This window comes from Pleurodeles waltl, chromosome 4_1 (assembly GCF_031143425.1).
Source record: "Pleurodeles waltl isolate 20211129_DDA chromosome 4_1, aPleWal1.hap1.20221129, whole genome shotgun sequence".
Taxonomy (NCBI): Eukaryota; Metazoa; Chordata; class Amphibia; order Caudata; family Salamandridae; genus Pleurodeles; species Pleurodeles waltl.
This window is the reverse complement of record NC_090442.1, coordinates 139,087,342-139,108,404: the sequence shown is the minus strand read 5'-3', so window position 1 is coordinate 139,108,404 and position 21,063 is coordinate 139,087,342. Positions and strand designations below refer to the sequence as shown.

The window sequence follows — 21,063 nt, the reverse complement described above, 5'->3', positions numbered from 1 at the left end:
TCCCTGTCTGGCATTTCCATCACTACAAATAGGTTCAGTGGACAATTCCCACTGCTCTAAACTAAAACTTACTGATAGAAACTCTGAAAATACATCTTCACATTGTTGCTTAGCTAAAAAACTTCAAACAGGGTGGTTTACATCCCCACAGGGAAGTAACCATATAGTGGATGATAAAGGGAGTAACCAGTCTATTGCAGAGCTACTCTCTACTTATCACCACTTAGACAATAAAGTCTCAACTGGCCAAGGTTAGCCTTATTGTCCTTCGTTTGGGGGGGGGTTGTGTGAGAAGGTAGCCTCTTTCTAGCCTTGTTACCCCCACTTTTGGCCTGTTTGTGAGTGTATGTCAGGGTGTTTGTCACTGTTTTCACTGTCTCACTGGGATCCTGATAGCCAGGCCTCAGTGCTCATAGGGAAAACACTATGTTTTCAGTATGTTTGTTATGTGTCACTGGGATCCTGCTGGTCAGGACCCCAGTGCTCATAGGTTTGTGGCCTATATGTATGTGTCACTGGGACCCTGTCACACAGGGCCCCAGTGCTCATAGGTGTGCATGTATATGTTCCCTGTGTGGTGCCTAACTGTCTCACTGAGGCTCTGCTAACCAGAACCTCAGTGGTTATGCTCTCTCATTACTTTCAAATTGTCACTAACAGGCTAGTGACCAATTTTACCAATTTACATTGGCTTACTGGAACACCCTTATAATTCCCTAGTATATGGTACTGAGGTACCCAGGGTATTGGGGTTCCAGGAGATCCCTATGGGCTGCAGCATTTCTTTTGCCACCCATAGGGAGCTCTGACAATTCTTACACAGGCCTGCCACTGCAGCCTGAGTGAAATAACGTCCACGTTATTTCACAGCCATTTTACACTGCACTTAAGTAACTTATAAGTCACCTATATGTCTAACCTTTACCTGGTAAAGGTTAGGTGCAAAGTTACTTAGTGTGAGGGCACCCTGGCACTAGCCAAGGTGCCCCCACATTGTTCAGAGCCAATTCCCTGAACTTTGTGAGTGCGGGGACACCATTACACGCGTGCACTACATATAGGTCACTACCTATATGTAGCTTCACAATGGTAACTCCGAATATGGCCATGTAACATGTCTATGATCATGGAATTGCCCCCTCTATGCCATCCTGGCATAGTTGGCACAATCCCATGATCCCAGTGGTCTGTAGCACAGACCCTGGTACTGCCAAACTGCCCTTCCTGGGGATTCACTGCAGCTGCTGCTGCTGCCAACCCCTCAGACAGGCATCTGCCCTCCTGGGGTCCAGCCAGGCCTGGCCCAGGATGGCAGAACAAAGAACTTCCTCTGAGAGAGGGTGTGACACCCATGGTGTGAAGGCAGGGGAGGAGTAGCCTCCCCCAGCCTCTGGAAATGCTTTGTTGGGCACAGAGGTGCCCAATTCTGCATAAGCCAGTCTACACCGGTTCAGGGACCCCTTAGCCCCTGCTCTGGCGCGAAACTGGACAAAGGAAAGGGGAGTGACCACTCCCCTGACCTGCACCTCCCCTGGGAGGTGTCCAGAGCTCCTCCAGTGTGCTCCAGACCTCTGCCATCTTGGAAACAGAGGTGCTGCTGGCACACTGGACTGCTCTGAGTGGCCAGTGCCACCAGGTGACGTCAGAGACTCCTGCTGATAGGCTCCTTCAGGTGTTAGTAGCCTATCCTCTCTCCTAGGTAGCCAAACCCTCTTTTCTGGCTATTTAGGGTCTCTGTCTCTGGGGAAACTTCAGATAACGAATGCAAGAGCTCATCCGAGTTCCTCTGCATCTCTCTCTTCACCTTCTGATAAGGAATCGACTGCTGACCGCGCTGGAAGCCTGCAAACCTGCAACATAGTAGCAAAGACGACTACTGCAACTCTGTAACGCTGATCCTGCCGCCTTCTCGACTGTTTTCCTGCTTGTGCATGCTGTGGGGGTAGTCTGCCTCCTCTCTGCACCAGAAGCTCCGAAGAAATCTCCCGTGGGTCGACGGAATCTTCCCCCTGCAACCGCAGGCACCAAAAAGCTGCATTACCGGTCCCTTGGGTCTCCTCTCAGCACGACGAGCGAGGTCCCTCGAATCCAGCGACTCTGTCCAAGTGACCCCCACAGTCCAGTGACTCTTCAGTCCAAGTTTGGTGGAGGTAAGTCCTTGCCTCACCTCGCTGGGCTGCATTGCTGGGAACCGCGACTTTGCAGCTACTCCGGCCCCTGTGCACTTCCGGTGGAAATCCTTTGTGCACAGCCAAGCCTGGGTCCACGGCACTCTAACCTGCATTGCACGACTTTCTAAGTTGGTCTCCGGCGACGTGGGACTCCTTTGTGCAACTTCGGCGAGCACCGTTTCACGCATCCTCGTAGTGCCTGTTTCTGGCACTTCTCCGGGTGCTACCTGCTTCAGTGAGGGCTCTTTGTCTTGCTCGACGTCCCCTCTCTCTTCAGGTCCAATTTGCGACCTCCTGGTCCCTCCTGGGCCCCAGCAGCGTCCAAAAACTCTAACCGCACGATTTGCAGCTAGCAAGGCTTGTTAGCGTCCTTTCGGCGGGAAAACACTTCTGCACGACTCTCCAAAGCGAGAGGGATCCGTCCACCAAAGGGAAAGTCTCTAGCCCTTTTCGTTCCTGCAGAAACCTCAGCTTCTTCTGTCCAGTAGAAGCTTCTTTGCACCCGCAGCTGGCATTTCCTGGGCATCTGCCCATCTCCGACTTGCTTGTGACTTTTGGACTTGGTCCCCTTGTTCCACAGGTACCCTAGATTGGAAATCCACAGTTGTTGCATTGCTGGTTTGTGTCTTTCCTGCATTATTCCTCTAACACGACTTCTTTGTCCTTAGGGGAACTTTAGTGCACTTTGCACTCACTTTTCAGGGTCTTGGGGAGGGTTATTTTGCTAACTCTCACTATTTTCTAATAGTCCCAGCGACCCTCTACAAGGTGACATAGGTTTGGGGTCCATTCGTGGTTCGCATTCCACTTTTGGAGTATATGGTTTGTGTTGCCCCTATCCCTATGTTTCCTCATTGCATCCTATTGTAACTATACATTGTTTGCACTGTTTTCTAAGAATATACTGCATATTTTTGCTATTGTGTATATATATCTTGTGTATATTTCCTATCCTCTCACTGAGGGTACACTCTAAGATACTTTGGCATATTGTCATAAAAATAAAGTACCTTTATTTTTAGTATAACTGTGTATTGTGTTTTCTTATGATATTGTGCATATGACACTAAGTGGTACTGTAGTAGCTTCACACGTCTCCTAGTTCAGCCTAAGCTGCTCTGCTAAGCTACCATTATCTATCAGCCTAAGCTGCTAGACACCCTATACACTAATAAGGGATAACTGGGCCTGGTGCAAGGTGCAAGTACCCCTTGGTACTCACTACAAGCCAGTCCAGCCTCCTACACACCGACATACCTCTTCTAAGATGCATCATGCCCTTTCAAAACACTTTACAAAATCATTGAGAAGATGGAAACCTATAAGCACCTACAATGATATCATTCATTCTCAGAAACTCTGTAACCCTGTGGTAGAATACTTCATCCAGCACTGTCGTGGGAGCTCACAAGGCTGCAGCATTCACCTTCTCTGCTTCTCTGCTTCATTGGCCAGCCCAGTCCTCTTCTAGAGCGCAGGAATGTATTCATCCTAATAATGGAATACTTCCTGAATCTCCAGTCTTGCACCACAGGCCATGTTTTAAAGCAGTATACTTCTATATGCAATGCAACCACCTCTAGCCCAGCTCACCTGAGACTCAGATTTTCACTTACTTACCAAGACAAACTACCTCCCCGCCTTCCACTGGCATCACAATCTTGGACCCCCGACAATTACATTGAATGAAGTGAGGAACTTGTGGTTGTTAACTTCAACCTATCCCTTCACTGCAGGTTAAATCAGTTACTACGCACACCCTGTTCTAGAGCTTTCAATGTTTGGGGTTCCCCTCACACATTGTAGGCCAAGCTCACTAAAGTCCTATCACACTACCAGTTTGTAAATTGGTACCTTGCACCATTTCCTTCCCAGCTAATCCTAAATGCAACAGTCCTCTTCTAGCCCTACATATGTATGATGACACTGTGCTTTAAGCTTGTACATTGGTATCTCATTCAAAGCCTTGCACATTGGGCCATCCATTACAGGCCCAATCTTCCTTCAATGACTTACTGCCAAAGAAGGACATTTTAACCCAGCTTCCCGCTCATGTCAGAAATAGATTCATTGCAGGAATTAATTCTCCAGACAAATAGTCAAAACTCTGAAATGTGCCTTCTTGCGAGCATAAGAATATTCTACACAACCCTCTATCTTTGGAGAGAGTGTAAGACCTGGCTGTTGCCAAACACAGTTCTGGGAAGACGAAAATGGTACATCTCTGCAAGCTCAACCATTATCTTACTAAAACTTTCTGCATCATGTTATGCATACGTGCTGTTGCAATCTCACTGTGACATGATAGTAGACCTTCTCTGATTCTCATGGATGACACCCAGTGCTTCAAACATGGGCTAAATATAAGTGAACCGACTACCTCCCATGCATATCTAAAAGGGTAGGTACTTATTCTTGAAATCTCTTTGGGATATAAAGTGCTGCAATACTTTTTCCGCAGATGTCAATGTTGATCATTTATAGTAGGTTCTTGGCTGAGATAGTTTCTCATATAGACTCTCAGTAGACAATGAGGGTCTGTTTAGTAATTGTGTGGTTGCCTGTTGGAAAATGTCTTTCTCTTTTGGCTGCCCTTGTATTCCACACAAGCTGTATGAGTATGTTAGTTGTTTAGATTTGTAAACACATTGCAGCATCAGCTTCTTTGTGATTAAGACCACCCCGAATCAGTACACTTTGTGATTAATATACAAAGCCAGCTTCCAGTGATAAGGTCCAATGTATTCCAGACAGCACAAACTTTAAATTAAGAACATTATTTTTTTTTCTAATTTACGTGGGAATTCTACGATGCTTTTGTGAAGTTACAGTTTTCTTGCAGTTCTTCACATAGGCCTAGGCAGTAAACCCTGGCCCACTGGGAACAGATAATAATTTTGCAGATCATGAGCCTGTGTGACTGGACACAGCTCCCATAGACACTGAATTATTTGCATACAATTGCACAACAATGCGTGAGAGTGTCGCGTGGGCTCTCATTATCCTAAATGAGACTACTGGATTTCTAGGTAGAAGGGTCTTTCCTGGTGTGGGGGGACTGAGTCTGACCCACTTGGAAGGACCTCTGTCACCCTAAATACGGTTTTGCTCCGGCTAACTAGCAGTGCCTCATCTCTTCCAAGGGGAAGGGATGATTGGGCAGCCGAGCACATGACATCTTTAGAACTTCTCAGGGAAGTCGTGGTCGCTCAGATCCCAACCAGCTCTCTCATTTACCGTATGATCTCATATACAAATGACAAAGGCAGTTTAAGTTTTATAGATTGATTTTAATAAAACGACTGCATTTTAGATAATAAGGCGTGAGCCGCAATAACCAGAACCATACAACACAGTAGGATTGAAATAGTCACGAGGAGAGTGAAACATAAGAACAACGCTATCATAGTGTTAATAGGTTACGTTCTCTCTAAGTAAGTTTTATTTCGAGCACAACATGTTAAGCTCTAAGCTTGCCTTTCAGATTCCCTGGGAAGACATCAACCCTCATACCTGAGCAAAGGCCTTTAATCTGGATCAGCATCTGCAACAGGGCAGTCAGCGTCTAGTTGTGGTTCCCTGGTCGGAATCTCCCTCTCCCTTCTGGTAAGACAGGGAAGTGTTCTTATAACTAACATGTCGATGTGGTAACAAAACGTCCCTACGCAAGCTGTAACCTAAAGACTAAACTCCTACCACGTCTATCGGCAATGTACCAGACTGTATCCTTGACTGAAGCACAGAGTGAGCAAGAATGTGTTATTGAGAACTCCAGTGCTGAAGTAGGCTAAACAGTGTGATATAAAAAGAAAACAAGACTGTAGAACTGGCTATTTGAATAATAACAGTACGAAGCTGAATAAAATGCATTTAGAGCAAAGTGCACAGAGGCCCGATGCTGCGAGCAAAGGAATAAAATACATCCAGGGCAAAGTGCACGAAGGCCTAACGCCTGAAGCGAATGCGCAAAGGATACATAAAAATGAGCACACTACACCCTCCCCTTGTCGGTAGAAAGTGGTTCTAATCAAAAACGTAACAGAAAAAAGAAGGCCCAGATATAAAAACCTACAAATCTACAAAACATATTTAGACAGGTCCAGAGGACACCAAAGCTCAAAAACTAAATTTGGACGTGCAAGCATGTGACTGAAGAGCCAAATTTATATAATGTAAATTTGGAAGAAGTCCAATTTCAAATGGGAGCCACGGAAAGCAGGATATTCTCCACTTCGGCAGATGTCAAACCCGGAAAATCCACGCCAAACACTACCATGGAGCAGGTGTGTTCCAAAGCCTCAGAACCATCCAAGGCGGCACCCCATGCAGGGCCCACGAATGAGACAATACCATCTTCCTCCAGGAAGGGAATCTCGTAGACTGCCTCACGCAGCAAACGCAACTGCAGGGCACATGTCTGGGAATGAGCCCTAACCGGGAACATCAACAGATCAGCATCAACCACTGGGGGGCGCTGCAGTGAGAGACAGAGAGACAGTGCATGTTCAAAAGAGCACCAAAGGCAACGAAACACGGTTGCACACAATCCAAAACCGGTCTGAATGACAGAGACCAGTCACACTCCAAATGTCCCAGGAGTGTTGCTCCAAAATGCTACATCATGCGCTCACGACACAGCTGCGCCGATGGGAGCGCCCACATTTGTTCTTGTTGCGGCAGGACAGCCATTGCGGAAGAGCAACAGCAACAGTAAAACACCAGCCAATAAAGCCAAAGTTATCGGAAATCCTCCAAAAATGCTTCCGAAAATAGAATGAATAGCCGAAGGTATCAAACCGAATATGGAAGAGAAGGCGTGAGCAAAACCAACACCAACGGCTTTGAAAAAATGTGCAATACCAGCAGTGCTGGATGCATTAAATATACATCCCACGAGTTCACCAAACTGGCTCGGAAAGTTAGTATTTAACAGGGACTGTATTTCTGCCGATGACCTCGCCACCTGGAGTGCATAGGTCTCGCGTGCAGATGTAAGGGCCGCATGCTTTTGAAACAATAGAGCCTTTAGTCGACTCAACTTGTCGAAATTCACCTTGGAAGTAGTAATGTGAGGCCAGATATTCGCTACCTCCCTTAATTTAGTGGGGGGAAACAACACATTCCCGCAGCACGTAACGGCCTTGGTGACCAAGACCACGTAAACTATTCCGGCACGCATGCCACAACAGTCTTCACTGTTAAGAAGGACGTAGCTGCCGTTCGAAAGCACCTGGAATGTGTTTTTAATCACAGGGACTGGAACTCCCTTTAGATAGCAAGCCAAGTTCGCAGCCGAGGCATTACACGCCCCATGCAAGGACAGCTGCTTACAAACCATCGAATGGCTGACAGAAGTTTCACATTCACTACCGCTAAGAAAAACCTCTCTCATGCCATTAAGACATCTGTATAAAAAGGGAAGTTCCCACACCTCATGTATATAGCTGTCTCCCAATCTTTCATATCTGCCCACCGGAACATGTTTCAAACAAGAAGTGAATTGTAAAGTGGAAATAGGCAGATTAATAACCCCGTGTATTAACCATTCGGCTGAGGGAATCTCGGCCACAGTAAAAGGCAACCTCTCCAATTTTTCAATATTCAACATAACATATGTCGCTTCCTTTTTTGCCATCAGCTGTTGTTGACGTGTCAGATTGAAGGAAAAAAATATTTCCCTGGCTCTGATATGCTGCCACGGAACGCGACCCGCCTTCAGTGTCTGAAGTGTCCAACCCAACTGCATAATAGACCACGTTTGACTCTGTCCATGATATAAAGAAGACATATCAGATTTAATAATGTCTATAGCAGAGGAAACGATGTTGTCAATCGTATATATACGGTCGGACAGGGTGTGTATTCCATTATCCACAACAGACAATGCTTGTTTTAAATTCTCCTGATCTATTTGCCTCAACCTGGCCGCTGCCTCCTGTTGTGAAAGTTTCCATATCTCATTGTACACTTCATACAAAAAACGCTTTCTCCGGGGCACTCTCGGCCTGACAAAAAATCTTGCAAGTCAGTATAATTAGACAGAAGCGTGAGATATGTTTTAACTACATCTAGCGTGGATGATTTTAACCATTGTTGACAAAGCTTCTGGACCCACTCTGTAAGCTCAGAAAAAGTGGCATTAATATATTGCTGCCAATCTTTCATTTTGGAAGGGACAGGTATGCTAGGCATATTCAATTCTCTAATGGATACTAAGCCCAAACAGCTAGTCTGTTGTACAGTGTCATTCAAGAAAATCATTTGGACAGGAATGATACATGCCCTAAACAATGTTTCTCTACCCCGCGTTTGCCAATGTTTTGTTCCCCAAACACTTTTCAAATCAATATTCTTGGACCAATATTCATACCCTTCAATGGACAGCTGGGAAACAAACGAATTTGAATACAGAAATTTGGTATTGGTCAACAGTATTTGCTTATCTGCTTGCGGAGTTATCTTAAAATAATACGAGAAATATGCAAATTTGTCAGAATATGTTTTAGAACTCCCCAGCGGAGGAGTAGGGCAATGTTCCCATTGCATATAGTCAAATATCGTCTTAGGGCTACTGGCTTTATGAACAAAGTGGTGTCCATAATAATTGTAACAAAACATGTCACCATAATTATCTCTAAACTGGTAAGCATCTTCATTTTCACAGACAGTATAATACTGTAATTCTGTCAACATATAATCAACCGTCTTCACATCCCAATCATCAGATACAATGCCTGGTATAACTATATCATTCATTGATAACTTTAGAACATACGGTATTTGAATCATCTCAGTGGGACCATATATATCAAACATTACTCTATCCCACACAATCCCATCCGGAATAGGTACAGCAGAAATGTTCACAAAGGACAAGTCTCTTTGGACCTTATGCGATGAAAAATGTGGTGTCAACACCTTCTCCACCTGCTCAACCTCTGATCTTTCAGGAAGAAAATTATCATGTATTACTAGAAAAAAGGTAACAACAAACCCTATCCACAGAAAAAAAAAACATCAGAGTCATGAAACGCCACAGATAGTTCCAAGGAAAAACAAAATACGCATCTTTAAGCCAATACATCAGCTTACGTGGACCCAGGTCTGGTGTTGACGATGACAAAGAGTTCAACATACCATCATCATTGGTATTAAAACATCCGGAGGCAGTTCTCGCAAAAGGTGCCACCGTAAACAAAGGAGCAGCAGGTGTCTCTCGCCGTGGCACGCTGTAGATTACACCCTCAGAAACATCAGTAGTCACTGCAACTTGATCAAAAGAGTCCAAATTATTTGCCGCCAGTGGAACAATCGTAAGATCTGCTTCCACCCTCCCCAAGCTCGGAGAGGAAACAGGGTCGGTGCAAATCACCTGCAGCGGAACATCATCCCCAGTAGTGAGAGGGATTCGGGAACTACTGGGTGTTCCTCTTGGTCTGCTGTGCAGAATCGGCCACATGTTGTAACTTGACATTGTCAATGGAGACAAAGCGATTTGCCTTGGCACCTTGCAACGGCGGCAAAATCACAGTTCTTGTTCCGTGGATTCGAAGTACAGGGACAGGTGCCCGATATGAAGGGCCAAATTCTTTCTTCACCGCGACCTTTTCACGCACAAGATCCCCAACCCTGGGAAGCCAACCAGTAGGCGTTACTGGCTCATCCTTAATTCCTGTGGAGGCAGCACTGGCAGAAGAGTTATCTTCACGGAATTGTTGTAAATCCTGAAAAACAGTGACACGATCATTTATGTCAAACGGTGTTTCCGCCGCCTCCACACCAGGACCATCTAGATCTGGAACAAACATTCATGTTCTGAACAGGCACTCATATAAAGTACGACCCCCCAGGGACCTTCTAGGCAAGTTATTCAGTGCTCTCTGTAACCCATACAGGTGGGTTAGCCAACTACGACCCGTACCTATGACTCTGGCCGTTAAGGATTGCTTTAAATCTCGATTTAAATGCTCCACAACAGAATTTCCCTTGGGATGAAATGGAGACGAGAACTGGAGCTGGACCCCCAACGAAGCCATGGCGTCCCTGAATGCCTTAGAGGCAAAAGCAGGGCCCTGGTCCAAATGGAAAACCGCAACTGCATATGTATCGACAAAGATGCGCCAATCTTTAATAACAGTTCAAGCGTCAGCTGAGCGCTGTGGCCACACCCACACAAATCTGGAGTACGAATCTACAGCCACCAAAATATATTTGTATGCACTATTTGGTGTCAGCGGACCACAATGATCCAAGTACACCCACTGCAATTGTTTATTTGATATTAGAAGGGGTGTTTGCTGCGGGCGTTTAGCCGTTGAAACTTTAATTTGTTGACAGATGTCACAACAAAGGACATACAGCTTCGTCTCTTTATAGAGACCAGGCCACCAGTAACGGGCCTGTAACAGCGAAATTGTAGCAGCCACACCAGCATGGGCAGATGCCGCCCCCTCATGCGCTGCAGTAATTAATTGAGGTCGCACAATTTTATTGGGCATGTCGCATACACCAAGGCCTGGAATCTTAACTTCAGCGTTCAGCATACCACCCATCGAGTAATGATATTTAGACGGAAATCCTTTAGGATATGGCGTGCCATCAGCCGTAGCCTTTATGGCTGCCAAAATCTCTGTGTCTGGTTTGGAACTGGAACGAGTTACTGCGGCCACAGTGGCAACAGCCACTGCCGATTTGGCGGCTTCATCAGCCAAAGTATTTCGAGCAACGTGTATTCCAACTCGCTGGTGTCCAAGTGTATGTACAACATGGACCTTAGAAAGCGTCTCCTTCAGATCCGCAACCTTCCCCCACAGTAACCTGTGTTTTATGGTGTTACCCTTGGAATCTCTGAACCCATTTAACCTCCAGTAATGCAAATATTCATTGAAAGACTGAACACAGTAATAGGAATCACAAACAAGCAGTGTAAACTGTGCCGGGTCCGCATGTTCCAAGGCTAATAACAGGGCTTTCAGCTCAGCCAACTGTGCTGTACAGTCTCCCAATGTCTGTGTATAAGTATGTTGGGGGCAGAACTTCTCCCCCTCCATATAGGTGCTCACCACCGCACATGCAGCAGAATACTGTTGTTTAGTTCCCACCGCAGGCTGCGCAGAGCCATCGGTGTACATGACCACTTGATATTGATCAATAGGCAACGTGCCAGCAGGAACCGGGTATTCAATTTCATATTGGAGAAATTCCTGTGTCTGCAGTTTTGGGTCAAAAATGTAATCTACATCAGTGGTTGTCAAAGACGTAGCCCACTGTATCCATTGCGGGTGTAATGCTTTTGCATTAGGAACACTCGCTTTTGTAACAGCCTCTAAAGCTGGAATCGGGGAAAACAAAATGATGCGTTGGCCCTGGGCAAGAGGTCGTTCTTTAATCACAGCCATCTGTACAGCAGTGAGAATTTTCTCAGTTTGTGCAAAACGTTGTTCTGCAGCAGAATACAAGTGAGACTTGTATCCTATTGGGACTGTCTCACCTTCATTAAAGGTGACATACGTAAACCCAACGGCCCCAGCTATAACCCTGATGACCAGATGTGTCTTATTGTCCCGTGTGTGTAAATGCTTTGCAGCTAGGAGATCAGTTTGCAAGTCCCGAAGAATATGTGTATGCTCAATCGTCCAAAATCTACTCGAAAAGTCTGGGCGAATCAACTCGTACAATGGTTTTATACGTGTAGCATAATCAGGAATGTAAGTTCTGCCAAAATTTAGAAAACCCAACAACGATTGGAGTTTCTTAATCATATTAGGAGGTTGCAACTGTGCAAATTTTTCTAAAAAGTGTGGCGCTAAGCTCTTACCCTCGTTCGACAGCTCATATCCCAGGAAAATTACGCTGAGGAAGGCAATTTTCGACTTTTTGAAGTTAAATTTGTAGCCAATTTCGGCAAAACCCACAACTATGCGGGCTACCCGCCTTAAAAGTTGTAGTAATTCGTCATCTGTGAGATATATATCATCAACATATGACAACGCCTCAGGGTCTAGTTCGTGCAATATTTCAGTCACACGAGCCGAAAACAGTCCTGGGCTATTCTTATACCCCTGAGGTAAACAACAATTTTTTTTCTGAGAGCCAAACGCACTAAAGCTCGTAAAATCCCTGCTTTCGGGCGCTATATTCTGGCAGAAGAACCCATTCGAGATATCTAAAGTGGTTTTGTATTTTTTACGCACAATATTATTCATAAGTGCTGCGCTATGTGAATTTTGTATAGCATATGTACGTGCATGTCCGTTCAAATGTCTGTAGTCCACAACTATTCCATAAGAATGGTCCGGTTTAGCTACAGGGAATAAGGGATTATTCATTGGTGAGACACAGGGTTCAATTACTCCCTGGTACTCCAATTGTGTAAGTATATTTCTTACCGATGCCCTTGCTTCAAATTGTATAGGATATTGCGGTTGTGGCTGAGGTTTGCCTTTAATCGGAATTACATGATAAGGTGAATCCGTATCCCACCCCACATGATTTCTATATAAGGCAGGTGCTTGCGCCAGAGCCCATTTAATGCTATAGGACTCTGCGAGTTCACCCGGAACAAGTGGTGAGAACAAAGGTGTAATAACCTCCTCCCCAACTGGACAGTCGCGAACAAAGTCTGGGGGCCAATCCTGTTCGGCCAGCAGAATGTCATATACTTTGACTACACGATCCCAAAAGATGGCGTTTATTGTGCGCTCAATGTCCCCTTCTAATTGTAAAGTTACTGTATAAACTCTATCGGGATCAGAGACACGCATATCTGCTGTTTCGACTTGTATGAAGTCCTCAGTTGCTTTCACCTCCAGATGCTCTAGAAGATTCCGGCGAACTATTGTGACCTCTGCCGCGCTGTCTAACAGTGCTAGTGCCCATGTCTTGTTCTTCAAGAGAACTCTCTTCCTGTGTGGCATGTCTAACTGAGTCTGCCGCCACTTTTTTCTTTTTAAACTGCTGCTTTTGTTGGATCGGCTTCTCTTCCTTCTTGACAGAAACCTCCGATGAGCGTTGTGAATCCTGTCTTGGCTTCACGTACTCTGTTCGCCGCTCTGATCGCCCACCTCTCTCATTTCTCTTTTCCGATGAGTCCTGAAAGGAATGAGATTGGCGTGTATCAGTATATTGATATCTTTCAGGCGTCTTCAAATTGTCCCTATTTCTGAGATTATACCTTGTCTGTGGGGTCTCCGGTCTCGGAGATTATCCCCTTTCTTTTTTAGGTGTCTGTTGTTTTTTCTCCCAGCGCTTTTTATTACCCTCAGGCTGCTGTTGTTTAGTAGTATCTTTACTACCCTTCCCCTGAAACTGTGGTTTCTGCGGTCTAGCCCCAAGGCTATCACGACCAATACTGGAATATGTTTCTGCTATTATTCTCGGCAGCTCCCGCTCCTGATCTAGTTGCGGGACGTCAAGAAGACGCATACGCACCGCTAGTGCCACTGCCTCCCCTTTCAGATTACTCAATATGATAGAAGAAACCGTGGCAAAATTGCCTATCAGTTGCATCCCCAAATCTAAGGCCGGGGCAGCCCCATATTCATCTTGAATTTGTTTGAGCACTTCCGGTAAGTTAGCCAAGGTAGGTATACCGTGTGCTGTAGTGTAGAGCGCGGCAAACACCGTGCCCCATGTATTACAATGGTCCACTGTAGGAAACATACCAAACGGCAAACACATCGTTAATATTCTATGTTTAACCTGAGGTCCCGTATGGGGAAATACTGCTTCCAGCGTATTAATTTTTTGCGTCAGCCAAAATGGAGTTTCCTCTCGTTTAGCCGGTACTTTGCCCATAACAGAGTGCACAGTGGCCGGATTGATGCCCGGAACTACTGCATGTCGTTGTGCTGGAGCAGCACGCGCTGGGTTTGTATTTAGTGTCTGCATCACAAATTGGACTAAGCATCTATATATAGCCGTTAATTCTGCATATAATCGACAAACTTCAGCCACCGTCAAATTAGCAGCCGCTGGATGTGGTGTGTATGTAGCCAATAAAGGCCAGGTAGGACCATCATTACTCAGTGGACCTAGCCTAACAGAGGCTATGGTGTGGGGTAGGGCACCATCAAGCCAATTATTATGTTCTTGATAAGATAGAGGTATTTCTAAATATGCATATGCCCTGTATTGTCCAGGGACATATGCAAGAGTGTAATCGTGAAATGTGTTTGAATTCCCATCAACTGCTGGAAATATGACCCATGAATAAAAAAGTTATGTTCTATAGGCTGCATGGGCGTCCACCACAAACGTGACTGGACCCCCCTGGTTTTTTAGACCATGTGCTAGCAAATGAACCGTGAGCGGTTGTCGCATATTAACTGCTATGTTCATTACTTGGGGATTCGCCATTTCGAAAACAGCGTTAGTTCAGAGAAGGCACACCAATCTCGGGGTTTTCCTTTCAGAGTTCAAGCTTGAACAACCAACCGCTATTAATAGGATCTACCTATATTGCGGTGGCGGAAGTCCTCAGTGCCACGGACGTCTCCGTAAACGGAACCGAGGAGTCAATATATATATGAGACCGAGAGAGACAGCCGGACCCGAAAATTAGAGCCAGACCAAACGTTGGCGGCACCATGTCGCGTGGGCTCTCATTATCCTAAATGAGACTACTGGATTTCTAGGAAGCAGGGTCTTTCCTGGTGTGGGGGGACTGAGTCTGACCCACTAAGAAGGACCTCTGTCACCTTCAATCCGGTTTTGGTCTGGCTAACTAGCAGTGCCTCATCTCTCCCAGGAGGAAGGGATGATTGGGCAGCCGAGCGCATGACATCTTTAGAACTTCTCAGGGAAGTCGTGGTCGCTCAGATCCCAACCAGCTCTCTCATTTACAGTATGATCTCATATACAAATGACAAAGGCAGTTTAAGTTTTATAGATTGATTTTAATAAAACGACTGCATTTTAGATAATAAGGCGTGAGCCGCAATAACCAGAACCATACAACACAGTAGGATTGAAATAGTCACTAGGAGAGTGAAACATAAGAACAACGCCATCATAGTGTTAATAGGTTACGTTCTCTCTAAGTAAGTTTTATTTCGAGCACAGCATGTTAAGCTCTAAGCTTGCCTTTCAGATTCCCTGGGAAGACATCAACCCTCATACCTGAGCAAAGGCCTGTGATCTGGATCAGCATCTGCAACAGGGCAGTCAGAGTCTAGTTGTGGTTCCCTGGTCGGAATCTCCCTCTCCCTTCTGTTAGGACAGGAAAGTGTTTTTATAACTAACATGTTGATGTGGTAACAAAACGTTCCTACGCAAGCTGTAACCTAAAGACTAAACTCCTACCACGTCTATCGGCAATGTACCAGACTGTATCCTTGACTGAAGCACAGAGTAAGCAAGAATGTGTTATTGAGAACTCCAGTGCTGAAGTAGGCTAAACAGTGTGATATAAAAATAAAATACAAGACCGTAGAACTGGCTATTTGAATAATAACAGTACGAAGCTGAATAAAATGCATTTAGAGCAAAGTGCACAGAGGCCCGATGCTGCAAGGAAAGGAATAAAATACATCCAGGGCAAAGTGCACGAAGGCCTAACGCCTGAAGCGAATGCGCAAAGGATACATAAAAATGACCACACTACAAGAGGATTGTCTTGAGTTTTGGTTCCAGGTTTCATCATGCTAATCGGATGATTTCACTGCAGTAAGGTCGAGAGGCAAGGGGTCTTATCAGTTGGGCTCTACCACTTCTTAGGTCAGTGTCCTCCAAACTTTACTGTTCGTCTATGAAAGGTTCTTTTAATTGGTTCTCTGGCAAAGCAATATATGTGTAGCCTTGTTAAGATGTCTGGGTAGCCATGTGTCCTCTTACCACACATTATTTTCCAATGTATACTCTTGGCAGAAGTGCCTAGAAATGGTTATGTTCATGGTGATTGGTAGGTTTCTCTAATTTTTAAAACACATGCATGAGGTGCTTTGAGTACCTTAGATCTTTGGATGCTCTGTCGGACAAACTTTACATGAAGTCATAGGGTTGCTTCATCTGTGGATTCTTGAATTATAGCTTGTGTGAACTCTCCTAGTGGGACTATGAAGTTTTTCCTACTTTGTTTTAATTTATGAAATATTGAACATTACTATTATCTTGCTCCGAATTATAACTCCTCAGGGACATGTATGTCTTGTAAATGTGTTCCCTTCCTTTTTGTCGTGCAGGCCATGGAGGCACCAAGGACGCTGGTCTTGTGAAGTCCATTGGAGTGTCAAATTTTAACCGCAGGCAATTGGAGCTGATCCTTAACAAACCAGGGCTGAAGTACAAACCTGTGTGCAACCAGGTAAGAGACTGTAATTCCAAAACTAGCGCTCCAACATTCTATCTGGTTTTAAAACCTATGGTGGAGTTTGTTCTGCTTCAATGTTAACCACTGATTGAAGGTATTGTTGTTTCTGTTATAGATATTCCTACATTCTCCAGTATAGAGTACTATGAAATATATAGGAGAGATCATCAAGCAATGCAAAGGATTGATCTCCGTTTCAGTTTCATGGTGAATCCAAGTGGTTCATCTTGTAATCGTTGGTGGGCTACCTGATCATCTTAGGGGAGATCTCCTTACCATTTAACTGGTGAGCTGTCACGAGGGAATGACTTATTTGCGTAGTGGTATAGTCGGGATTGCTTTCTAGGTTGCACTTGGAAGTATCTTGGGTGAAAGAGGAGGATCTACAGAAGGGTGACAATTGGGTGCACCTCAAGCCCTGCAGGTTAGAAGAAAGCTTTTGACAAGACTGGGCTCTACCAACAAATAAACGAAGAAAAGCCTTAAAATTGGTCACCATTTGTGTTCAGGCTGCATTGTAAAACCCAACGAATCTAAGAATCTCCTCTGAAGATAAGAAGTTCCTCTTTTGAGACCATATGATAGACAAAGCCTTTATGCCTGTTCCAAGAGAGAGTACTAAACTAAAAGGGATCTAGGTCTCTGTTTTGCTGTGTTTTACTGGAGAGCGAAATCCCTGTGGAGGCGCTCGGCGATGCTACCTTTAGAACCATGGTGGTGGACGCGGTGGATTAATACTTCTTAAAAAATGAGGGCACAATGACAGACTCTAGTGTAGTGGTTCCCAACCTGTGGTCCGGGGACCCCTGGGGGTCCGCAAAGCCTCCTTGAGGGGTCCGTGACTTCTTAGAAAATTGAATAATATTAACAGATTAGGTCCCCAGCTTTCAGTAATGACTCAGTGGGGGTCCCCGGATTCCAATAATGATTCAGTGGGAGTCCCCGGGGACCAGTAATGATAACGTGTGGGGTCCACAAACGTCAAAAGGTTGGGAATCACTACTCTAGTGGAATGGGTTGCATTCAAGGTAGTAATGAGGGGGCCTATGTATTAAATCCATTTATTGCACCAGATTGGTGCTACACCTAGAACTCATAGCACTGGAAACTGATATCCACGTGCTCAAATGCTCCTCGGTACTCAATGCCGTTGCACTACCCCGATTGACTGAAGAGGATGAACTATAAGTCAGCCTTATGCAAAATAGATGACAGGGAATACACAACTCATCAACATTCGGAGGTTGAGAAAGCGGGACGACTGTTAGCTTGGCTTTTGTACTCTGAGAACCCAAAGACCCCAATTGCTGCATTCAGGAATCATGAAGGAGAATAGTAAACATCCATATCGATATTAACGAGGCACTAATGGAGTATTCCTCCAGACTATATGATTCAAACAGTGTGGCAGATGCTGCCAACATGGAGAGATACATAGATGCCTGACACCTACAGGCAGCCTCCCTACTACATTGTACGTAGTTAAATGCCCCTTTAGAGAAAGAGGAAATACACAGTCATCAAACAAATGGTGAAAGGTAAGACGCCGTGTATGGACCGACTCTCACTGGAGTTCTATGCCACACATGTGGAGAGACTTGTACCCTAAGGTACCGCAACTATATACAGTGGCTCGAACCAAGGGGCAGCTGCCGACCTCCAAGAGGAAGACGATAATCACGTCCTCCCAAAACCTGAAAGGGATCCTCTGGTGGTGGGTTCCTACCGCTCATTGTTGCTCCTAAATCAAGACTATAAGATCTTGGGTAAAATCCTCTGAATCGGCTGGTGCCTGTGGCTCACTTCCTGGTGGAGGCAGACCACAACGGCTTTATCCTAGACTGTAACACCTTCCTAAATCTACACTGTCTGTTTCTGATAATGAAATGTGACCACACCTCGGGGATCACTCCCTGGGTGGCCTCTCTTGACAGTGAGAAGGCATTTGGTACCATGGTATTGCCTCATCTGCTGGTGGTGCTGAGGAGGTTGCGCCTGGGAGACTGGCTCTTATCCTGGGTTTGGCTGTTTTATGCAACGCCAATACTATGGCGGTCATTCCAAGTCTGGCGGGCGGTGGTAGCCGCCCGCCAGGCGGGAACCGCCATTTGGCCGCTACGCGGTCAAAAGACCACTGCCGGCATTCCAACCTTCCCGATGGGCTGGCGGGAAGGAGGCCTGCAACACTGAAGCTGGCTCCGAATGGAGCCGGCGGAGTTGCGGGCGTGCGACGGGTGCAGTTGCACCCGTAGCGCTTTTCACTGTCTGCTAGGCAGACAGTGAAAAGCTTCATGGGGCCCTGTTAGGGGGCCCCTGCACTGCCCATGCCAGTGGCAAGGGGAGGGCAGGGGCCCCCAGGGGCCCAGGACACCCGTTACCGCCAGCCTCTTCCTGGTGGTGAAAACCGCCAGAAACAGGCTGGCGGTAAGGGGGTCAGAATCCCCATGGCAGTGCTGCTTGCAGCGCTGCCATGGCGGATTCGCCCAGCCGGAGCTAAAACGGCGGGAAACCGCCGGCCCCGGTTTTCTGACCGCGGCTTTACCGCTGCGGTCAGAATGGGCTTGGAAGCACCGCCAGCCTGTTGGCAGTGCTTCCGTCATTTGCGACCCTGACGGTCTTGGACCGCCAGGGTTGGAATGACCCCCTATGTGTGAAAACAGGAAGCGTAATTTCAAATCCCATTCAGATACTAAGAGGCATCCCCCAGGGCTGTCCTCTCTCCCCCATTAGATTTGCATTAGTCATGTAACCGCTGGCAAGCGCACTCCAAGCCATGGGCCCAGACTGGGGTATTCAGATGGACATGAAATGGCACATAGTATGTGTGCATGTGGATGCCGCTCTTCTCCAAGACAATGAAGACAATGTCATTGATAGGATTGCTTTACTTGAGGAGTTCGGAAAGCTGCTGGAGCTTCCTCGTCTGCTGTATTTGTTTTCAGCGCTCCTGGTGCAGTTGGGTGGACTTTTTTTTAAGGGAATTCAATCTTTATTGATTGCGCAACCTACACAATGTCTAATCCTTGAGGGATGCTGGGCACCATAAATGGAGGGGGTTTATTTAAGGACGGACTATGGGGCCCATTTGAGGACCTAATTACAGAGGTAGGGATCCTACCCGGTAGCTTCCATCTGTACTCCGCCATAACATGCCAATTAACAATACTCTGGAACAAAACACATGGGGCCTAATTTACGAGGCCCTACCTGCACACTGCGCCACTGGAGCATATTTTTTATGACGCTCCGGTGATGCAGGGTGCTGGACCATATTTAGAAGGCCACGCAAAGCCAACTTGCGTGGCTTTTCATGGCCTTGTAAATATGGACCCCTTTCACGCAACACCCATGGAATCCAACGGAATCCGACGCATTCCCAGATTTACAAGTCTGGGAATGCATCACATTCCTACGCCACCCCAGGGGTGCCGTTAAAGTGGCGCAACGGGGAGAAATCACATTATTCTCCCCATTTTTCCTCCTTCTATGTGTGCTGCATTCTACAGCACACATAGAAAGAGGAAAACACCATTAATGATTGTTGATGTGCAGGAAGGTGACCCTTCCTGCACGTAAACACTCATCCCTCATGGTGCAAGGGTGCTAGTGTTGGTGCTAGGCAGCAATTTGTGCGCTAGTGCAGGGGACAATAACAGGAAGGTGCTGTTTCTTGTAGATAGTACGCATTCGTGTCCTTTCGTTTTGATGCACGGCGGTGCGGCAAAAAGGCTTGTGGTGCTGCCCGGCCCCAAAACTTAGTTAATGAGGCCCATGATCTGCCAGACATTTCCCAGGTCCTCCAAACTCTATTGAAGCACGGTAGTGCCCATACGACTGTGACATGCATTTAAAGAGTAGTGCAGGAGTCCAGAGAAGCCAGATTTGATTTATTAAATGGGGTTCGGGAAGGTGATTTGGGACAAGAGTTAACAGACACACAATGGAGATGCTGTCTCTCCATGGTCAAGGGGGTCTCTTGGAGTGTGTGCCTAAAGTACACACAGTTTAACTATTAACATCATCCATACTTGACCCCCACACTGCTCCTGTGGTTGCCCAAGATGAGCAGAAATAGATGCAGATTTTGACTACATACTGTGGTTTTGCCCACAAATTACGGGATACTGAGCTGAGGCGACAACAGATTTGGTGGAGTTAATAGCCAGATAGTTCAAAGAAAAGCCCTGTTGGGACTCGTGAGGTGCGCCAAAATCACGCAAAACATGAACAATTTTTAGACCTCACTTTAGCATTAGCGAAGCGACATACAGCTATGGCCTGGAAGTCCTCTTCAGCCACTTCACTTGTTAGATGGTTGGAAGAAATAAAAATGAGGATACTTGCAGAATGTGAAGCCTTCGCAAAGTACTGATGCCCCAAAGTAACCTTGTTACACCCCTGCACTGGGAGGGGTTTTTAAAGGAGATGGAAGCCAAAACTGGCGAGTGACCACCCTGAACAAGATGCCTTCTACACACCAAAGGTCCTTTCACCAATGGACACACTCACCACATACAGGCCCAAGATGGGCCCCTAAATATGACTCCTTCCCCTCCTCACGTGCAAGTTGTTGCATCCCAAATA

General features: G+C 46.0%; 1 pseudogene; it reads left to right on the top strand.

Moving 5' to 3' along the window:
* Nucleotides 1-21,063, top strand: part of LOC138288485 (aldo-keto reductase family 1 member C1-like) — a 228,124-nt pseudogene that overhangs the window by 60,150 nt on the left and 146,911 nt on the right.